Source organism: Cajanus cajan, chromosome 11, assembly GCF_000230855.2.
Source record: "Cajanus cajan strain Asha chromosome 11, NIPB_CcT2T_4, whole genome shotgun sequence".
Classification (NCBI taxonomy): Eukaryota; Viridiplantae; Streptophyta; class Magnoliopsida; order Fabales; family Fabaceae; genus Cajanus; species Cajanus cajan.
Genome location: NC_138527.1, coordinates 36,924,215 through 36,941,465, shown reverse-complemented (window position 1 = coordinate 36,941,465; position 17,251 = coordinate 36,924,215). Strand labels below are relative to the sequence as shown.

Sequence of the window (17,251 nt, the reverse complement as noted above, 5' to 3'; positions counted from 1 at the left end):
TTAATTTTTTTTTAAAAATTTTAACATAAAGTAACAATTACAAAAATTACATTTTTAAAATAGAGTAAGAATTACATAAATGTCAAGTATTTTTTTTAAATTAAATTTTTAGAAATTTAAAGCGAGTACGGGTGTAAGACAAGTATATATATATATATATATATATATATATATATATATATATATATATTCATTTCCATCCTCATACCTAATTTAATAAATTGAATATTATCTACGACTTGTCAAATCAGGTATTCCTCGTCAAAATCATACAAATTTGGGTATTACCTATAAATATAAGTTTACTTGTCATCCATATATATGCACACAAACATACACATATATCATATCATATCAAGATTTGCAAATTTAAAAATCGTAAGTTGTCGATCAAGCAACAACTAGTTGTATGAAACAACTTCCACCAAACAAGCCATCTTTAGCATGACACAACATCTTGTTTGCCTTTTGGCCTGATTATACTCTTATCAGAGTCCAACAACATGGAAAAATAAGAGTAAACTTGTATGCAAAAAAAACAACATAATATAAAAGTCATAAGCTAACTACATAAACAACTCCATCACATGAATGCAACTTTATAACTAAGCAACTTTGCCACATAACTTTCAGCTCAACATTCAACAATCCATATAAGCTTCAACAATATTTTTATTAGACAACATTCTAATAAGTTATAAAACTTAACAACATGTCAACATCACAACTTAACAACACAACATTTAGCAACATATCATTTATTTAATAAATGTTATTATGATATAGTCAGTTGTTGCTTGATCGACAATTTATGATTTTATTGTTTTCTAATTTTATAACTTGTATGTATGTAAAGGATTATGTTATAATTTCACAAAAGGATTTTATATTTTAAATTGTTATAAGCAAAATTTGTATCAAATCTTCTACTCTTTACCTATATTATTACATGAATATCTAGGTATTACTTATATGAAAATCCTAAATTAAATGATATTATGTTTATTGTTGCCTAGTCATTAAGTTATAATAAGTGCATAGGTCTATTAAGACGTTACAGAAATAATCGAATTATATTAATACAATTTTTATAAACTTTTATAGTATTTAATATATTAAAGTTTTAATTAATAAATTAAAAATATATTAATAATAACTTCTAATTAGTTGACTGTTATTAAATAATCATTAAACTTGGTCGGTTAATTTCAAATGAAAAGATATTTATGGGTTGTTTCTAATCTTAATTTTAATTATTAAAAAATAATTTATAAAATGTAAAATGTTGACCAAACATTAAGGAACTTACCATGAAGTTTCCTCGTGACTAAGGATTAAGCTCACGCAGGCTATCTATGCATACGGTCTACGTGCTTTTCTTCGTCGTCGTATTTTTGGTGGGAAGAGAATTCGTGCACGGTGCACGGTGCACGCGTGGGGCCGTCACGCGTCAGCGAGAGTAAATATTTTAAACTGATGCCACCTGTGGTTATTTCCACTACTTATGTGTTCCACCAAAACTTTCTCGTTTTTCTTTGATTAGATGCGACAAATTAATTATATGTGCGTTTTTATGTCAATAATTTTTTTCTAAACATTTATAAATAAATTTTCAGCATTTGGAAAAGGTAAATGAGAATTTTTGTGCAAAAATTAAAATATATAAACTGACTGTCACTTCTAATGAAAATTTAATTCATTATTTTTTTTAAATTTTGAGAAATAAATTTCAAAAAGTAAATTTATTATTATATAATGTATAAGTTTGTACAAGATAACTACACAATCCCTTCTAATTTAAAGATCACTAAATACTAAAGTTATCATAAATTTTCTTAATCAAAATTGATGAATATTTCTTAGATTTCTTTTTGTAAAAAAAAAGAGATGTATATATATATATATATATATATATATATATATATATATATATATATATATATATATTGAGAGAGAGATGTATCCTTATTTTTTTTAATTGAAGGGACAAATTGTCGATATATGCTTTGATCAGTGTTAAATACATCTTAGTCTCCATTTAGATAAATGATTTATTTAAAATTATATTTAATAAATTCTTAGATAATAAAAATTTATGTTATATGTGTTTAAATTTTAATAAGTTGTTATATTTGATTATACATATTAAAAAATATTTATATAATTTTAAAAAATTTGGATGTATAATTATTCAAAATATTTATAAAAATTTATACCATTGTAAAACTTAAAAAATTAAATTTTAATTAAAAACAAAATAAAATATAAAAAATAATTATATAATTTTTAAGCATAAATTATACATCACAATAATATTTTAAAAAATATAAGCCATCATTCACCTAATTTTAATTTATAAAAAGATAAAATTTATAATAAAATATGACAAATCAATTATATATGTTCCGGCCAAAGGGTGCACTAGGGTTTTCTCCTAGGTCAAGCCTCAAAGCCAGAACATTCAAAAGTGTGATCTGCCTTCTTAGCCTTAGGGTTTCAGGTTTTATACTTTCTTGTTTATGGGCTCTTTGGGCCACGAGGTGCGCTAGGGTTTCTGCCTAGGTCAAGCCTCAAAGCCAGAGCATTCAAAAGTATAATCTGCCTTCTTAGCCTTAGGATTTTAGGTTTTATACTTCGTCGTCCATGGGCCTTATGGGCCCCGAGAACATAGGGATTTCCTCAACCGTTCTTGTTACGAGGCCGCGCAATGAGTGAGGATTAGTTAAGTCGGATTTTTACCTAGATGGTACACTAGTCGGGTTTTTACCTAGATGGTACACTAGTCGGGTTTTTCCCTAGATGGTACACTAGTCGGATTTTTACCTAGATGGTACACTAGTCAGATTTTTACCTAGACGGTACACTAGCCTTCCAGCCCTGAGCCGATAAGGCGAGAGGGCTTGTGGCCTGGTAACTTAGTCGTGTATCGACCGAGTAGAGATCAGTCGGATTTTTACCTAGACGGTACACTAGCCTTCCAGCCCTGAGCCGATAAGGCGAGAGGGCTTGTGGCCTGGTAACTTATTCGGGTATCGACCGAGTAGAGATAAGTCAGATTTTACAGTGACGTCGCCCAAATTCCGAGTTTACAAATTGTGGATAATTTTCTGTTTTAAAATCAAACTCAAAGTGTAGCTCGCCCAAATTCCGATTTTACAAAAGGTAGAAAATTCTAAGTTAGAAAGGGTTTTTAAACCACTGCTGTCGCCCAAATTCTGACTCCAACAAAATGTAGAAAAAAAATTCTAAGTTAAAATTGACTTTCGAACTACAAGTAAATCGGCATTCTGACTATCAACCCTAGGAATCGAATAAGATCCTATGTTAAAGATTGCTTTTGAACGACAGGTTAGTTGTCAAAATTCCGATTAAGATTCCGAGTAAGATTTGCCACGTAAAAGTGAATTTTTGTGAACTCAATTGGTCAAATTCCGATTCGTACAATAAGTATAAAATTCTAAAGGGTGTATACTCGTATAAACAATCGGCCCAAAACAGATTGCCATCTTATCCAAGCAAAACATAGGTAATCGGTTTCCGACTTCGGTTCCCAAGAAACCGCTATGATTCTGAATTCAATTTTGGTTTTTGACTTAGGTATCGCCTTAATGCCTAGTAAGAGAGATAATAAAGGTATGTAAAGGCTTCCATGTTAAAGCCAAAGTCACGAGTAAACAAATTCCGACTAGACAAATTTCTAAGTCAAATGTTTAAGCTTCAATAGGACAATCGCCTAAATTCCAACTCCTATGAAGGTCAAGTCGGATTTCGGCCTGGACGGTACACTTGCCTTCCAGCCTTGAGCCTGTAAGGCGAGAAGGCTTGTAGCCGGGTAACCTGGTCGGGTATTGTCCGAGCAGAAGATCAAGTCGGATTTTGATCTAGACGGTGCAGCCTCCACGGCCATGGCCGGGAATAGGTGTCGGGAGAACGCCGAGAATCAAGTCGTCACGTGGGACCGTGGTTTTCCGGAGCCCTAAAAGAGGTATCTTTTTCTTTCACATAACTTCATGGTTGGCTGTTCTTATATACTCGTTCTTACAAGTTATATATATAAATTGTAGTGTTGCAAAACATGTCGTCCTAATTCCGACCCTAACGAACGGGGAATTTTTTATTTGTCTAAAAACTGAATCTCAATGTCACTGGTCGGCCGAATACCGACCAGAAATGCCACAATTTTTTCTAAGTTAAGAATTGAATTTCAAAGCATCTAGTCGCCCAAATACCGACTAGAAAAATGCCACAAATTTTCTAAGTTAAAAATTGAATCTCAATGTCACTAGTTGGCCAAAATTTTTCTAAGTTAACCTGAATATCAAATCATCTAGTCGTCCAAATACCGACTAGGGAAACATGCCAAAAATTTTCTAAGTTAATATGAATATCAAATCATCTAGTCGTCCAAATACCGACTAGGAAAATACCAAAAATTTATCTAAGTTAAAAATGAAAATCGAATCATCTAGTCGTCCAAATACCGACTAGGAAAACGCCAAACTTTTTTAAAGTTAATATGAATATCAAATCATCTAGTCGTCCAAATACCGACTAGGAAAATAATTAATTTTTTCTAACTAAAAAGTTGAACGTGATAATAGTCGTCTAAATGCCGACTAGGAAAATAATAAATACATGAAAATGATTGCTTCAAAGTTTCAAGCTTCAAAATCAACGGATCAATTGGCCAAATACCGACTGCAAAAGTGATAAATAAATGAGATTTTTTCTAACTTCTAACTTCAAAATCAATGGATCAGTCGGCCAAATTCCGACTGCAAAGATGATAAATGAATGAAATTCTTTCTAAGTTTTCAAACTTCAAAACCAGCGGATCAATCGGCCAAATACTGACTGCAAAAGTGATAAATAAATGAGATTTTTTCTAACTTCTAACTTCAAAATCAATGGATCAGTTGGCCAAATTCCGACTGCAAAGATGATAAATGAATGAAATTCTTTCTAAGTTTTCAAACTTCAAAACCAACGGATCAATCGGCCAAATACCGACTGCAAAAGTGATAGATGTAATGAAATTTTTTCTAAGTTCAAGCGCCATTTGACCATGCAATTGGCCCAATGCCGACTCAAAATAATGAATGAAAACTTCTCCAAGCTCAAGCGAAATTTAACCATGCAATCGGCCAAACGCCGACTCAAAAACAATAAGTGAACCTTTCTTTAGATTTAAAATGAACTAGCAGAATTCAAATAATGGAATAGAACTGTCAGATCAACATTGAGCTGCAATTATATGCACGGGTCGCCCAAGCTCCGACTTGTGTGTCTAGAATCGTGAAAATTCTGATTAACACGGGTGAATAAAATGTGCTAAGTTAAAGAATTGCTTGTATCGTAATCTATGTCTTCGAGTTATTTATACTCGCCCCATCTGGACTATTGCCGACAATCACGAGTTTTATCAATCGAGTTATTTATACTCGCCCAGCCGGACTATTGCCGACAATCACGAGTTCTTCGAGTTATTTATACTCGCCCAGCCAGACTATTGCCGACAATCACGAGTTCTTCGAGTTATTTATACTCGCCCAGCCGGACTTTTGCCGACAATCACGAGTTCTTCGAGTTATTTATACTCGCCCAGCCGGACTATTGCCGACAATCACGAGTTTTATCAATCGAGTTATTTATACTCGCCCAGCCGGACTTTTGCCGACAATCACGAGTTTTATCAATCGAGTTATTTATACTCGCCCAGCCGGACTATTGCCGACAATCACGAGTTCTTCGAGTTATTTATACTCGCCCAGCCGGACTTTTGCCGACAATCACGAGTTCTTCGAGTTATTTATACTCGCCCAGCCGGACTATTGCCGACAATCACGAGTTTTATCAATCGAGTTATTTATACTCGCCCAGCCGGACTATTGCCGACAATCACGAGTTCTTCGAGTTATTTATACTCGCCCAGCCGGACTTTTGTCGACAATCACGAGTTTGCCTACAAGTCAGAATCAATTTGAAAATAATGATTTTATTATTTGATGGTACCTCATTAAAAACCTTTTTAGCATAACACCCTCGTAGCAGACTCCCATGCTTCCTCCACGAATTGACATCTGAGCAGGAAAGTCCATTAGATGTTGACTAGGATCCTGTTTCGCGTCAAACGGTTCCACCTGCTGATACGAAGCTGTTCTTTGACAAACCAGTCCTCAGATTGACAATCCGAACGGTCAGAATGAAGAACCTCACTTCCTGAACCTATAGTCCAAAAATCAGGCCGATCCAACGGTTAACGACTTCACACCGATTAAAACACAGTACCAGCTCTGTTTTGTGTTGGAACACTTTCACCTACTGATATGAAGCTGTTTTCTCCCAAACCAAACCTCCGGTTAATAATCCGAACGGTCAGAATGAAGAACCACATTTCTGGAACCTATAGTCCAAAAATCAGCCCGATCCAACGGTGAACGACTTCACACCGATTAAAACACAGTACCAGCTCTGTTTTGTGTTGGAACACTTTCACCTACTGATATGAAGCTGTTTTCTCCCAAACCAAACCTCCGGTTAATAATCCGAACGGTCAGAATGAAGAACCACATTTCTGGAACCTACAGTCCAAAAATCAGCTCGATCCAACGGTGCAAGACCTTACACCGACGAAAACACAGAGCCCACTCTGTTTTTGTGCGGGAAATTTCCTCTCCTTCTCTCTCTCTGGGTCGCGCTCCTCTTTCAAGCCATTGATCAACGCCATCATCTCCTCCATGGTAGGGTGTTGTTGTCATGGTTGGATGTGCCGCCTCTCGCCATAGTAGAGTGTAGGTTTTTTGTATTTCTTGGGGCGTAGGAAAAGTTTTTCCGTAGCCCCACGGTGGGCGCCAAAATGTTCCGGCCAAAGGGTGCACTAGGGTTTTTTCCTAGGTCAAGCCTCAAAGCCAGAACATTCAAAAGTGTGATCTGCCTTCTTAGCCTTAGGGTTTCAGGTTTTATACTTTCTTGTTTATGGACTCTTTGGGCCACGAGGTGCGCTAGGGTTTCTGCCTAGGTCAAGCCTCAAAGCCAGAGCATTCAAAAGTGTAATCTGCCTTCTTAGCCTTAGGATTTTAGGTTTTATACTTCGTCGTCCATGGGCCTTATGGGCCCCGAGAACATAGGGATTTCCTCAATCGTTCTTGCTACGAGGCCGCGCAATGAGTGAGGATTAGTTAAGTCGGATTTTTACCTAGATGGTACACTAGTCGGGTTTTTACCTAGATGGTACACTAGTCGGGTTTTTACCTAGATGGTACACTAGTCGGATTTTTACCTAGATGGTACACTAGTCGGATTTTTACCTAGACGGTACAATATATAACCATGATTAAAAATTAAGAATCATAAATTTAAAAATTAATAATTAATTCTATATGTTTTATAAAAACATGATTAAAAAATGTTGTATAAATATAAACAACAAAATTATTTTAACTGTGCTATTTTAAAGAAAAAAATAATTATGCGATATTTATGGAACTGTGCATTCGCAACCTTAATTTTATTACATAATACTTATTATTTCTTTATTACTTATTTGTATATATATATATATATATATATATATATATATATATATATATATGCGTAAAGACTTTTCTCTGCTAGTATGTCTGGACCTGTGGTATATTATTATATGCATGTACGGGTTGGTTATTGAATGTTTAGACACATGCACTACCGAAACTCCAAAAGGAAGGGACAAAATATTGTAGGCATTGAAGATATCAGGTGCAAACCTTTTGTCTTGAAACTGGTATCTGGTGATCGTCATGCTTGCCTCTCATAAATAAATCGTATAGAGCAAAAGTCAGCGTCCAACGGAACATACGGCAAATTTTTTTATCTTTATCAAGGCATTGCTGGTGAATCAGGTGTGGAATAACGATTAATGAGAGCTAAAATAAAATTTTATTTTTTAACTTTTAAATGAGAAAGTTATATTTGGAGTATTTTTTTTATCTACATATATGGTGTTTTTATTTTATAAAATTAATAATAACTTTTTTTTATGAACCTAAAATTTGAATTTTAGTAATTTTATTCTTAGATTGACCATATGATCGTTTATAAACTATAGCCCAAATTTTGATTTAAGATGCACTTTGGTATAATTAATTTTAAAAATATTAAAAATATTTAAATTAAAATTTATATTTAAAAGAATTTAATTTTGATACACTACTAAAATAGTTTTTTAATATTAAATAATTAAAAATTGTTTTAAATAAGACTTTTAAAACAATTATTAAAAATATAACAATTTTATCTACATAATAACCTTTAATTAGATAACTATGTAAAAGTATTAATATTAATAGTACATTCTATAAAATTCAAAATATAAATTAATTCACACTTGGAGTAAAGGAATTGACACTGTGATGATTCCTTGCAAAAATGGGGGCATCACTTAATTATTATCTTTATCTTGTTTAATCTTTTTTATTTAGAAATATATTTCACACAACATAATAATTTACATAACATTCACCTTTCTCTCTCTTACTTATCACTTAATTATCAGCATTCAACGAACAATATTCTTCCTTCTCTATGAAGCGAAGTACATACAATAGCATAGAGTCCACAATATATATATGAATGGGGAAAATAACAAGATATATATGATAACAAGACATAGTATTTAAGCAGCGAGTGGTTCAGGTTGGGGGTTGTTGGAGTCGATTGTTTGAGCTCTAGTTCCGGCGACCACCCGGATGCTCCAACCTCTTCTTGATAACAAGATTGTTATTCTGCATACCATCACGCTACAGAGTAAGGCAACACTTGCTGCCACCGCGGCTATCATGTTGTTGTTGCCCACCGCCGGACTTTTCTCATTCCCGGCCTTCACCCTTCTGCATGAAATTATTTTAATTATCAACAAATCATGCCAACTCTAGAACTAGACCACTATGTGTCTTGAGGAAACTCTAAACCCCACATGCAAATCTTGCATATCTTAAACCCAACTTTGACAACACTGTTCCACCATTAATTTCTAACGCTTACATTGTATTCAAAACTTTACGAAAATTTCTTATCAAGTTACCTCTTGGAGGACGTGGGGCAGAAAGTGATGATATAATCAGCAGAAACACAAGTGAAGGAGGCACGATCGTTAGGGCATGCACTCTTGAAAAACTCGGAACTCAAGCATGGTAGAGCCCGAGTCTTGCACGAGCTGTTGCAGGCGACGCTCTCTCCGTCTCTCGTCACCTTGAGCTCCGTCGGACACGCTACGTTCAAGTCCATGACGCAACCGGTGGCCTTGCAGCTCCCGGTTCCTGTTGTTCCGCCTCGCGGTTTCACCTTCATGGGGAGGTTGAAACCATCCACCAGGCTCACCTCGTACAAATCCGCTCCACCGGTGCCATTCAGGCGAAACTCCGCCAGAGTAACCGGCGGGGTGGCCTTGAGTAACGAAAGGATTGATTAGATGATTTATTTGGTATGAGGTTATAGGATAAGGAGGTGGATAAGAATTTGACTTGGGTATAGCTAGAATGGTGAAATTAGAAATCTGGTATATGTATCTAGTGAACCTATGCTTAAGTGCTTAATCTTTGGAGAAGGTCGTAGAAATAAAGCTATTATTCTAGCAGATACCTTGAGTAGGATGATCTTTCACCTACCATATTTGACGATTTAAGGGTTGTATTTGATTAAAGAACTTAGCGACTTAAGCGTGATGTGTGAGCTCACCCTTAGGAGCATTGAATTTAGTATGTTGAAAATGACTAATGAATTAATGGACGAGATTAGAGAAGCTTAGGAGTTAGATTCTTTCTTAGTGAACCAAGTGGAGAAGATTGGTAGAGGTATAAATAGCCCTTTATGAGTAGAAGTTGATGGTATTTTGGGGTTCAATGATAGGATCTATAGCCTAGTAATCTTGAATTTAGGAAGATGATCTTAAAGGGAGTTTTAAGAGCTACTAAGGTGCATCAGAGTGGCGCAGCGGAAGCGTGGTGGCCTTAAGTAAAGAGAGGAATAGAGGATATTATGTACTTATATTTAGTATGGTATAAGTATGAGACAGAACATCAGAAGCCTTTTAGGACTTTTGTAGCCTTTAGATGTTCCTGTTTGGAAGTGAAATAATATGTCTAGACTCTGTTGTGGATTTTCCAAGGAAATTTAAGAAGAATCTTGAACGAGTCATAGTCAAACATCTTCGTTTCAAAAATTCGAGGACGAATTTCTTAAAAGGGGGGAAGTATTGTAACATCCCAGTTTTCAAAATGGTTATTATTACTATTATTATTATTATTATTATTTAGTCATAATTTGGTGATTATATTTTACTTCAATTGTAACTAATTCACACTCCATTTATGCTTAATTGTAGGCTTTAGAAAGATATGTGTATTATTGGGCTTAATTAGATAGTTGTGATTTTCTTTGTTAAAACCGTTTTTCGCTGGGCTGATTGGCAAGCCTCGGTGTTTAGGGCATAACTTGGGCTGTGATGGTCCAAATGATGCAAAATTGGTGTCAATGGAAATCTAAGAGAAAAACGCACAACTTTTACAGAAATAGCCATTTGCAAAATCGGTCGTTTAGGAGGTCAAAATTGGAATTTGATTGATACAATTGTTTCTCGCTGGACTGATTGGCAAGCCTCGGTTTGTGGGGTATAACTTGGTCGGTGGTTGTTCAAATGATACAAACTTGGTGGCTATGGAAAGATAAGAGAAAATCCTACAACTTTCATGAAGGAAATATTTTCAGATTCGGCTGTCTATAAGGTCCAAATCAGTAGCTAAAGTCGGTGAGGAAAAGAACATGGCACCAACTCCATTAATTCATCCCACCAACTTTAATAATTCATCTCACTAATTCATTCCACTTAGTTTTGTCTAAGATTTTTTCATTATTTTCCATTTTTTTAATGTGTCTTGAAGGCTATAAATAGCCCTTCACTTCTCCATTGCAAACCATCCCTCAATTCTCATTCTCTCTTCTCTTATACTCTCTTCTTCTCCTCTTCTTCTCTTTGAAGACCTAGAGGAATCCATAGGAGGTGGTTCTATCCTAGTAGAAGGAGCCTAGAGGAGGAAGCTCTTCTTTAGTTTCAGCGCTTGTCATCCAGGTAAGGGGGGAGTGAGAAATCTCGCTCTGGGTGTGGGATTGTATGCTGGGTAGTGGGATTGGCCCCCAATCCTGTGTTTGTTGTATGTCATATTGTTTGTATGTTCTAATTGCTTGGTTAATATACGTGTATGAATAGAAACTATGTTGAGACTATGATTGTGAAAGTTGTGAATATGATGTGATAATGTGAATGTGATGATATGATATGATGATAATATGATATGATGTGATGATGAAATATGATGATGTGAAATGACCATGAGATAATATGAAATATGATTGAGACATGAGATATGAAATGTGATAATATGTTAATGAGATATGAAATGACCATGGAAAGTGATAAAGTAATATGAGAATGTATAGAGTCTTGTTTGACATGCATCATATGCATACAATACTCCAGGTGTGCCGCTGAGGCCGCATACCCACGACTAACAAGGTGTACCTTTGGGTCACCCACGATATGATAACCAGGTGTACCTTTGGGTCACCCACGATATGATAACCAGGTGTACCTTTGGGTCACCCACGATATGATAACCAGGTGTACCTTAGGGTCACCCACGATGATATGAGAATCTTCCGTATGGCGCCACATGCATGCATTTGTGAGTCTAGTCAAGAAAACCATTGCATGATATATGTGCAAATATGAGATATTGTTATTTTACGTATGTATTGTTTGTGTTTGGCTATCTAGTATATATTCCTACACTGTGAGCCGAGTGAGATGTTTTCTCACTCCCTTTTTCTTTGTGTTGTTTTTCTTTAACCGTTATACAGGTGATTATCAGCATGAGGCTGAGGATGTTGGTGGTGAAGCTTAGGCTTCTTTATGGGCTATGCTCTGATAGGACATGTGACATCGGGGTATAGATAAGATTAGATTAGGTTGTTAATGTTATTTTAAATTACTTTGAAAACTTTGAGATTTATTTCTTTGTAATTTCCGCTGATTATGTTTGTTAAAAATGTGATACTCTGTAAACATGTTTGATTATTAAAGTTATATTATTTAAATTTATTGATTTATGATATGCGGGGTAGAGGGTGTCACAGGCCTTGCCGCCGAGGCACTCTACGGTGGAGGAGCCGCAGTCGGCGGTGGCGCAGCAGAATTTTCCAGCGGAGTCCTCGGAGCAGAGGGTCCGCCCCCACAGGCGGCCGGACCAGTCGGCTGGCACCGCAACGGCGGTTGACTCACCAGATTGTAGAGCGAAGCCGGTGGTGGAGAGCGGCGAGGGTCCTGCGCTGGATAAAATGGCTGGCCAAACAGTGTAGGGGCACTTGTTGGTGATGGTGAATGTGACCGAAGTCACCGAACACGAACCTGTTCAATAGCACCACACAGACACTCCACTTCTTAAGACCTTAACCATTTTTGGAACAATAATAATAACATGGCAACTAGAAAGAAAAAAAAAAAAAAAAAAAAAAAAAAAAAAAAAAAAAAGAAGGACCAGGGCGGTAAATGAATGGAAGGAACAGGTGGTGCCTGTGGAGAAGTCATAGTTGAAGAAAAAGAAGAAGAAGAAGAAGAAAGCAATGGTGAAGATTGAATATTATGAGAAGACATGACAATCTGATCATAGAGGGTTGGTGGGTTGGGTTGTCTGAGCCTAACATTTTCAGGGAAGTTGAGTTTGGCTTTGTTGCCTCTGAAACGCAAGGAGGCTTTCATCATAAGCCATGGCTGCAGCTTCTGCTGTGTCGAATGTTCCTAACCAGACTCCGACACAATTAAATATTCACCACACATGTTCCTAACCAGACTCCGACACAATTAAATATTCACTACACAGACACTCCACTTCTTAAGACCTTAACCATTTTTGGAACAACAATAATAACATGCAAGTATCAAATAGTCACCTGACAGGAATTGGAAGGAAAGACTGGAAAGTAGAACAGTCGACATGAAGAATGAAATTTTTTTCCAAGCATCCATGGAAAGTGCCGTGCAAGAAGGATTGACAAATAATGTGTTAGCACACACACTTTGGAGGAAAATGAATATATAGACAGAGCTGAATTGTGTATACCAAGAATAAATTTGTGTATAAAAAAATAAATTTGTATTTTTAATATCAAAGGAGAAAATTATGTCTACATTATGGGTCCCAGCGGAGCAGCGCACATGCATGCAAAAACTGAGATGTGTATTTTGCCGACCTCTTAGCGGTTTTTGCATGCATCAAACCGGGATTCACCAAATAATAATATAAAAATATTATCAAACCAATGACTCGACTCATTCAAAATCGTTGAGAGATTGGCCCCTCACTCATTCAAAATCGTTGAGAGATTGGCCCCTCTTCATGTGCTGGTATGTTTGATGAATCCTCTAAAAAATAAGATTAGTTCTTAAATTGTCATTTGATATTCTGAAATTATATCTATGCTTTGTATGCAGTTTTAGTCTCAACATATTTCCGCTTGCTGCCTTTATAGTAGAAAGGTTGGCACAACAAAAGTGTATTTCTGAATCAGTAAGTGATCTTGTCAATTAAGCATGAAAAAACTGTTCCGTGTCCATATTAATTCCTTGATTATTTGACAAGTAACAATAGTTTCATAATATAAAACGAGATATTTTTTATCACATAATTTTTTATATTTCCATACATGACGAGAATGTTGAATTGAATATTGCAGGTTGTTGTTCTACTTCATGTAATCATCACGACTGTTGAATTCTCCTATCCAGTTTTAGTGATACTCAGGTCAGTATAGTTTCCTACAAATTTGTTGGTTCTTCATTCTTCAAATATACTAATGTGATAAAAGTATAAGCTTTGTCTGTTGAAACTATGTAAGGTGTCATCTGATGTCATATGCATTACATCCATGTAACATTTGCAAGCCCTTAATTAACTATAGGATCAAAGCATATCCCTATGTTTCCATCATATCCCTATGTTTCCATCAATTTAGAATTTATCTGGATTGATTGCAGTTCTAATCCAACAGTTGAAATTTCTTAAGCTTGTATTTTTTCTGACTATTAATTACAATTACCTTTGTTTGCTTAAAAGTAAAAGGTAGACATGTTAGTATTATATAGAAACAATTAATGTATCCGATTCCATCATAATGAATTTGAATTGCTTTCTTTCTAAAATACTTTGGCAACTTTTGGTAGCTTTGGTTTCATGCATATATTTTTAGCTTTTTGCAAAGAAAGGTCAACTTCTCACAAGATTTATTTTGAATTGGATATTTTCAAGTTTATTTTAAAAATTAAAATATATATTGTAATTCTTAATAGGTGGTGTGAGTTGTTTCCATGGATGTCTTTATTTTTTCATGTTATAGTTTATTTCCTTCAAAACACTTCTGGTGTGCAGCAATTAGCTTCAACATTGCAGAAGCACATTTCACGGTCTAGGCAATCGGTGGATTCCTTTTCAGTTCAAGAAGTTTATCATTTATCTAGCAAAAATTGTTCTCCAGCTGCTCAATCTTGTTGGTTCTGGGAAGCCGTCAAATGAAATGAATGCACACATGATTGAAGAATGTATTATGTTGCAGTAATCAAAATGAAGTCTTTTCAAACTGGTTAATAAATCTGGTTCAAAAAATTGGTTTAAAAAATCTGTTTTTAAAAAACTGGTCAATAAATCTGGTTCAAAAAATTGGTTTAAAAAATTTGGTTCAAAAATCTGTTTTAAAAAACTGGTTAAAAAATCTGGTTCAAAAAAATGTTTTAAAAAACTGGTTAAAAAATCTGGTTCAAAAAATTGGTTTAAAAAATTTGGTTCAAAAATCTGTTTTAAAAAACTGGTTTCAAAAAACTGGTTCAAAAAATTGGTTATAAAAATCTGGTTCAAAAACCTGTTTTAAAAAACTGGTTCAAAAAATTGGTTAAAAAATTCTGGTTCAAAAATCTATTTTAAAAAACTGGTTTTAAAAAACTGGTTTTAAACCGGTTTTTATCTGATCCATTTTGAAAATGGATTAATCCATAAATCTGGATCGAAATTGGTTTGAAACTGATCCATTAATTAGGTTCGGTTCAAAATCGGATCAGTACACTGAATCGGATCGAAATTTACTAAACCAATCCATTTAAAAGCGAATCGGATTGGTTCGGATCGATTTTTTAAAAAAACCGATCCATGCCCATCCCTGACTGGCACCGCAACAATATTGCTACGGCTCAAGTTAAACATATATGTCCAATTTATTATTTATAATAAAAAAAAACTTTTACTTATTTCAATCTATTCTAAAATAGATTATTTTTATGAGCTATTAATATAAAATAATGATTATCTGAAATAATAAAAAAATGTGATTTTTTTAATTTTAAATAGTATCATCACACTAAATTTGAAACATTTACCTACCTATGGGGTGTCGGTTTCATCCCACCGAAGAGGAACCTATAGAGTTCAGTGAGGCAGACTATGACCCAATTGAGCCACAACCTCTGGATACTGGAAGGCTACAGGTTGAGACAAAATACAGATTTTAAAAATTTAAAATAATCATAATTAGTAAATGAAATGGCATGATTCTATTACATAAATTATTAGGTGGTTATAAATTAAGAATTTATAATATAAATTCTTAATTTATTCTTTGAATATAAATTTAACTCTCTATATATTTAAAGAATAAATTAAGAATTTATATTGAGAATAATATAAATTTTTAATTTATTTCTTGAATATAAATTCAGCTCTATCTATATATTTAAAAAATAAATTAAGAATTTATATTGAGAATAATATTTTTAATATAAATTGTGCTATAACACATCAAACCGGTATTCACCAAATAATAACAAAATAAAAAAATTATCAAATTGGTGACTTGACTGGTTCAGCGGTAGGGGTTGATTCACGCTTAAGCAAGGTCAGGGGTTTGAATCCTGTCTTGTGTATGCAGTCGCGTTAAATCTTGGGGCCAGCTATCCCACCCTTTGAGGTGCCTCCAACGTAGCGAGGAGATTAGTCACTGCTGTCGGCGGTGGATACTCCAGGAACGAACCTAAAAAAAAGTTGGGCCAATAAAACTCATGTTTGTGCTATTAATGTGGTGTGAATTTCTTAAGTTATAGCACAAACTTATTCATAACATTTTAAAAGTATAAAATTTGTTTCATATAAATAATATTTTTACACTAGCCAATTAAAATTCATTCTAAACATAAGTTTTAAAGTGTTAAGATTCCTTGAATTCATTATTTATTTGTTACTATTTTATCTTTTATTTAGGTTGTAATGAAGTATTAAGATACTAATATATTTTATCCTTATTATAAGATTAAAAGGTATTTATATCATATATCTCTACTCATTTAAAAATAAAAAACTCTTGAACTATTTGTGAACATAGGTCACATGAACTTAACCACGTAATTTATGTGTTGTCTTCTTTCTCTTGATTTCTTTCTTCTACATATTATCATAACATAAAGTAATACGAAGTTAACAACTTATCAAACATGCCGTAAACAAAAGATTAAAGCTATATTGTAAATAAATATTTTTAATTAATAATTAAAATTTGTAATAAATAAATAATTTTAAACATATAAATTATCTTTTATATTTATAATAAATAATTTATATTGTGATATAAAATTATTTTAAACTATTAATATTTTTTAAAAAAATATATTAAAATAAATAAGAAAATAATATATTAAAAAATATAAGAGGTTAAAAATATATTGACAAGAAATCATTAAAAAAATGATATACTTAATGAGATATGAGGTTAAAAGCATATTAAAAATTTTAAAAAATTATATATTCAAAAGATAAGTGATTAAAAAATATTGAAATAAATATAAAAATGATTGAGAATGATATTTAAATTTTGGATATAAAATATACATTTTATTTTGATATTTACTTACTATACACGTGTGTGTATATATACATACATATACTCACACACACATATATATATATATAGAGAGAGAGAGCTCGAGTAAAATTTTACCAACAACTCCATAATTGACTAATTAGATCATACTTTTAATCATTTATCTATTAAAATATTCACTTTGATCTTTTATTTTTTATATTTGAATCTATTTGATTATTTTAAAATAATGATTATTTTCAATTTAGTGACATAATTTTGAATTATTTTTTTTACTAATTCAAGATGTGAAACTTATAATATT

At 33.6% G+C, this 17,251-nt stretch overlaps 1 long non-coding RNA gene across 1 annotated transcript; it reads left to right on the top strand.

Annotated features, from left to right (window-relative positions):
* The first annotated feature begins 8,550 nt into the window (after positions 1-8,550).
* Positions 8,551-16,169, top strand: LOC114916022 (uncharacterized). Its single transcript, XR_014430674.1, has 3 exons — positions 8,551-11,104; positions 11,893-13,598; positions 13,765-16,169. It is a non-coding gene; the product is annotated as an uncharacterized LOC114916022 (long non-coding RNA).
* Positions 16,170-17,251: the final 1,082 nt, after the last annotated feature.